Genomic DNA, 6,632 nt, shown 5'->3' on the forward strand with positions numbered 1-6,632 from the left:
ACGAAATAATTTGAGAACCTATTACTGAAATTTAGAGTTTAATGGAGTAAAAATCAGATTTAGATATATTATGCCAAACCCATTACATAAATCTTTCGATAATACATTGTAAAGGCGAAGAGATTTAATTTGCTCTAAAAACCATGTCTGTGTCAGAATTAAAAAAGATAAGAAATTGAGGAACTTCAGTTCGCGGAGCCTGTTCTTATCTGAAGAAATTAAGATAACCAAAGTTCACGTAATTTAAAACAACTACACCATCTACTTTTATGAATTGAAATACACACGAATTCATGAAATCTTAATTTTTTTACAAAACGAAGACAAATTCTCTGAAAAATAGAATTCATATAGACACAAAAATACAACTTGGTCACACGAAATACAAAATTTACATTTAAAAACAAAAATGTAAACCTAACCTCAAAATAAAATTCACTACCTTTTCAAAATCACCTTTTTTGGTCTTATCCAGAGACATAGAGTTTCACAAAAAATTTCTGCCAATCACAACGAGCTGATATTTTGCACTACTTTGCACAAAGATTTTAAAAGAGGTGTAAGTTTTTTGAGGTTTATAGCAAGTTCCTGCCAAGCTGGATCAAGCGAGTAATCCCTTGGTTCCAGGTCTAACAAAGAACGTGATTGTTCGTGTTCTGTAAGAAAACTGGGAATCTTAAGCTGGGTGTAGTAGAAACTTTTTTGAAACGCATATAACTCTACATAAGATCAAACATAGTCACTTTGAAAATATGTACATCGGTTACTAATAGTGATGCTTTCATGTTTATTTGAAGGTTTGCTTTTAATTTCTTCAGAAAAAAGTTGGTATTTTAAGTATCAAAGTTGATTTATCGCCCTATGTGATATTTGTTTTCATTTTTCAAATACAGTTTCCCGTTTTGCAAAAGATTTACGACTTCGTGAATTTTGTCTATTTAAACAATGCATAAATGTTTGTATAAATGAGTTTGCAATTTGTTGCAATTGATCTAAGCATTGTTCAACTTATTTCTTGTCCCCATGCACTTTCTACACTTAAAATTAGATGGCGAATTTGTCATTGGCGTAATAGTACTTATTTTCGGTAAACATAATTTTTAAAAGATGCAGAATGAAGAAATAAATGCAATTTTTTTATAGTTAACAAGCAGCTTTTGTTTTCTTACTTTCTAATTTTTTTTATTTACTTAGCATTTTATTTATGTTAAACACTTAACCGACATACAATGAGATGGAGGTAATTGTTCCGAATTTTCACAATGGTAACAATAAAAAAAAATATTTAATGTGATGAATTAGTGAAGTATAAAGCAGAATTTTTATTTGTATGTGTAAGCATGTTCTTTATACATATGTGGGATTCTGATTCAACCCGCCCCAAATTCGCACTGCTCACAGACATGACGGGCCTAACTGTTTGCTTTAAAACTTCCTCCGACCACCGGTTCGTGAGCTACATCCCAAAGAAAGAGTTTTTCATAGAACTCTATGAATATTTTATAATATGAGTGAATTCCCAGTTTACAACTTTAATAAATAAAAAATAAATTTTATCTCACCTTTTCGAGAATTATTTATCTTTGGTTTTATATGTTGGGTTATAACAAGTAAAAGCAACGATAATAGTTTTGCTACTTATGGTGATGACGTCATGGAGTTTTTGCTTTACAGGTATAAGAAATTAATAGTATATGAGCTGCGGTGACTCAGAGGATAGAGTGTTCGCCCCCCCCCATGTGATGAGCCAGGTTCGAATCCTAGTGTTGGCTGGTTGGTACTAATTCTGCCCCCGGCTTGTACCAACCACAATTTTTACGTACCTCAGTGGCAGGCAGAATCATGGGTTAGAATTCCTTTATCGTCGGTCTTGCTATGGGAGGTTTTCGTGGTTTTCTTCTCAATGTTACACAAATGTGGGTTAGTTTCATCGAAAAGTCCTATAAGAAAGGTTGATTTGCTCAATGCTTGTTCGAGTAGTTCCCTTATCTTCTGGGCTGGGTTCAAAATTAAAAGTCTATGGAGATGAACATTGATAGTCGTAAACTCAGAATCGGGTTGGCTGCTTAATGCCGGCCATAAAATAAAATAAAATACAATTAGTATTTCATACCACATTTAGTTAAGTATCACTGTCATCAATATTAGTTTGGTAATTTCTTACGGAGTTCGAAGTAAGTACATGTATTGTTTGATTAGCAAAAAAATGTGAATATATGTACTACTTACTTTCAAGAATTACAATTAATTAATTTTTGTAGTTGGTTCAAATTAAAATTAAAAGAAAAGTTTTGTATTGTTAAGCTAAATTAGCAGAGAGAGGATTATAATAATGAAAAGTGAATTTGTGTATGAGAATCGTGAAAAAATGTCATATTGTTATCCACATCAATGACTCCTTTCAAAATTATGTTATTTTGGTAACAAAATCTAATTAAAATTTTTAAAAATGATTTCTGTACTAGAAAGATAAATTAATGGAGAAAACCTCTAGAAAACCATGGGAAATCGCCATATTACTATTGACGCCAATGATGCTTAGATAGTTTTGGCAATACTACTGGTATTATGTTAATTGGTATTTTAAACAGATACTCAATATACTAAAATTAGTTCCAAAATACCTACTATAAGTCCTGTGGAAATAGTTTCTTAAGTCCCACTTAAAAAGATAAGTAACGGAGAAAATTGTTATTTTTGGTAGTTTTTTGCTTGATCATTACCATTTTGTTAAATGTTACTGAATGTAATTAATCTTTATTTTGATGGGATGAACCACTATAATCATGTTTTACTTAATATAATAATGTAAAGACATCAGGAAAAGCAAAAAATAGTATTAAGTAAAAAAATTGAAATTAGTTTTTTTATAATTAACTGTGCCAATTTATATCTTTCAATTTTATGCATGATTTCGTAGTGTTGATCAATATAACTTTATTGGTTATTTTCTTTTTCCCCTCTGTACAAAGAATTGGTACTCAGCTAGTAATTAAAAAATCACATTCGTGGAATGATGTAAGGGACTTAACGTTACAGGATTATTAACTTGCTTAAAAAAACAAACTTCTAATCCCTTTGTGCAAAACATATTTTGATAAACCTTACATAAATATTTATTATTAACGGAACACGTTTATGTGAAAATGAATATAAAAATGTGAAAAATAAGCAAATTTTTTAATGCGCTTATATATTTACGAAGTCTTAAAAACTGTCAATTGCAATTTTAGATTTAAAAATAGATTTTTTAGACGAAGACTGATAGAATCCTTTTAAAAACTCACCTTAAGAGCGCTTTATTCAAATTATTTTGGAATAATATTTATAAAAAAAAATTGAAAACAGGAATTTTTTTTAACCTTTTATAATATAGCTTGCATAACTCCACCGCTAGCCGGACGTCTAGACAGTTACCACAAACAAAACTGGAAAAAATCAGTTAAAATAGTTTTTAGATGATGGAAATAACCCACACTTTCAGCACAGTTTACATGCTTCGCAGTATATTTCATTAATTCAGTTATTTTAATTTTCTTCCCAGTTTATACTCAACATTAGGATAGCATTCTAGCACAGATTATTTTTTTGTGGGAATATTACATTGAATGATTTAAAAATTTTTTTTTCTTAGTAATCTTATTGTTAACAAAAAAATGAATATGTTTATTTAATTAGTTAAGGAATTATATATAATTGTCAGCTTTCCATTTAAAAATATGAAATTAAATTTCTTTAAGATTATTGTGTCAAAAAAGCAAGTTGAATCATTGGATACTGATGATATGTGGCATTGCAAAAATTTATATATGATAGTGTGAGTATAAATTTAAAACAAAACTTGCTTTCAGTGTCTTTGACAAAATTTTTTCAGCCAACATACATCGATTTTATCAAATTTTATTTTATAGAAATTCAGTCCTATTTTCTTTAGCATTTTTCCGACTTAAATTCGACATTTTGAAGTTAATCAAAGACCAACTTTTACTGTAAAAACTCGGCATCTAAGTTTGTAAACCTTAAAACGGCTCAATATTTTCCGTAATACAACAATGATGTACCGGCTTTAATTATTATTAATCAAGTTAGATTAAATTATTCATTTTATGTCATTTTTCTGGCTGCAGAAATTGAACACTCAAGTTACAGTTTCAAATCCCCTTTATCTGAAATTGATCAATTTTAGTAGAATGTTAAAAAAAAATTTCCACAAAAAAATGTGTTTTAAACGTTTCTGAGATGATTTATAAATGCTAAAAAAATCATTTTTAAAAGACTGCGATAAATTCTAAAATTTCGCTTTTTTATGTTAAATATAATTTTTTAAACTACATAATTAAACAAGACATAACATTTAAAGAGATACATGATTAAGAGAACATGATTTATAAAACGTTTCTTAAAAAGACATTTTTACTGAAAACACTATAAACATACTATATGTTTTCAAGATGTAAATGTTATCTACGACTCCTTTCTTTTTTCCCCATCATTTATTTATTTTTACGATCATTACAATGCGTAAAAACTGCCATAAATCCCAAATCATGTAAAATAAAGTCTTGAAGTGCTAAATGATCATTTGCACAGTACTCAACAATGGATATAAACCAGATAATGAGGCAAGATATCTCTGTCCGACTTCTGAAATGTTAAGAGATATCATTTCAATTCTTTCTAAATCATTTGTAAGGGATCCACAGAATAGAATGGGCATCCCGTTGCTAGGCAACGGCACACCGGGAATCATTCTCAGTTAGGGAATTGTCAATTCATGCAAATATCCCTGCACCACTGAGTGCTCAAACCTTATCTTGAGGATAGCTCGCGCTACTTCGCAGTCTCCTGAATAGGTTGACATTATTCTTCCAGAGCATCTAGAATGTTCTTAAACAGGTAGTGAATGACTTTTGGCTTGCGAATATTAAACTTCTATCTTCTTTGAGTTTGAGACCATAAAACAGGCTTTAAATCCTTAAGATGTAATTCTATAAAAGCACCTAAGAAAGATTTAGATTTAGTACTGAAAATAAAACCTAATATTTAAAAAATAGTTAGTGAGTTTGTTCAGGATATTTAAGGTAATTTTTTTAAAACCTTTCCGAGCTTATTTTTGTACATAGTTAACGTTTCTATTTATTCAGGTGGTATTTTGAATATTTCTTTTACTTGAAACTAATTAACCCTTTTGAGCTATATGCATATATTTGTGAATTAATCACTTATTTTTAAGTTTTAGCGCAGAGAAAAAAGTTAATTTCATGTAATTCTGTTTTGTTGTTGGTTTTATTCAGTTGTTAGTAGAGATAGTAATACCTACACATTATTAATTTTAAAGTTTCCTCACAAACATTTTACGAACTAGAGTAAACTTAAATTAATTAACAACTTCTAAGCATTCATGAGATTCATTGTATTTGTTGAGATTTCAAATTATTAGAATTATTTTCAGTTTAATAAATATCACACAAAAATACTTCAAAACAAACGCAATAAAGACATAAACAAACAATGCAATTATGAAATGAAAATAATACAGATTCAGTTAAGATAATGCTACCAAAAAGCCTTTTATGTCAATAATTTAATTTTGAAAATCTTTGCAAAAAAAGGAGATGAATTCCTACTTACTGTTTGGTGAGAACACTTCTGCGTTTGAATTTCATTACATTTCAATTCGCTACTGAAAGGGTGTGGCTTAAACAAAGCAATTATCAAAATTAATTTTTTTTTTCTCAGGAGATAAAACAATCAACACACCACTGAAATACACGAAACAAAAACACGAATTTTATAGGTTCTTATAGATTTTTGCTATTTTAAAAACCTCTTTAGCCATAACGTTATTAGTCAGTAATATTTGGGCTAAATAAAAATAAATGGAAGTAAATTTATCATAATGTTCATTTGTTATCATTGAATAAAACGAAATAACATTCGACAGATACAATTTTAGAAATTTCCCGGAAAAATGGTTGAAGGACAATTATTGAAATGTTGTTTTTGCATATTTTAACAAAACAGACAATAAACCATGAATAAGATGGTATTCAATTTGTTCTCTGTGAGAAAAACCGTTTATTAAAACATTTTACCTAATGCGGTTAAACAACCAGAATTTTATCACTTCTACTAGAACTGCCTAATGAAGCCATTCAGTTCCTTGCATTGCTGGTACATATTATAGATTAAAGGGCTAAGCTGTCAATCGCATGACCGCAAGAATTAGCCGCAGGGCCGACACCATAATATTCCCACCATTGTCTTCAACACGTGAAAGGTTTTGCAGTGTCCCGCACTCCCCAATTTGTGACCCCGGTATCTTAGAATAGAACACTCTCATTCAGGCATTGATGGCAGAATCATAAAACTGCTAAACTCCAATATACAGTTAAATTCCTTTTTTACGGTTTTGAAACCACGCTAGTTGTAAATGGTTGAAATCAGTATAGTTTGTATTCAAGGTTTTTTTTCACAACGCTAGTTTTAATCAGTTCTAAAATCTTAAAGGTAAAAAATGCTCTTTACCGTAAACATTGCGGTTAATTGGATAGACTGACTGCTACCAGTTATTTTATCGTAATTTTAGAATGTATATATATATATATATATATATATATATATATATATAT

General features: G+C 29.4%; 1 protein-coding gene across 1 annotated transcript in view; it reads left to right on the forward strand.

The window, feature by feature from the left end:
• LOC107456079 (somatostatin receptor type 2-like) overlaps positions 1-6,632 on the forward strand; it is a 135,985-nt gene that overhangs the window by 46,118 nt on the left and 83,235 nt on the right. The window lies entirely within an intron of this gene.

This window comes from Parasteatoda tepidariorum, chromosome 3 (assembly GCF_043381705.1).
Source record: "Parasteatoda tepidariorum isolate YZ-2023 chromosome 3, CAS_Ptep_4.0, whole genome shotgun sequence".
NCBI classification, from domain to species: domain Eukaryota; kingdom Metazoa; phylum Arthropoda; class Arachnida; order Araneae; family Theridiidae; genus Parasteatoda; species Parasteatoda tepidariorum.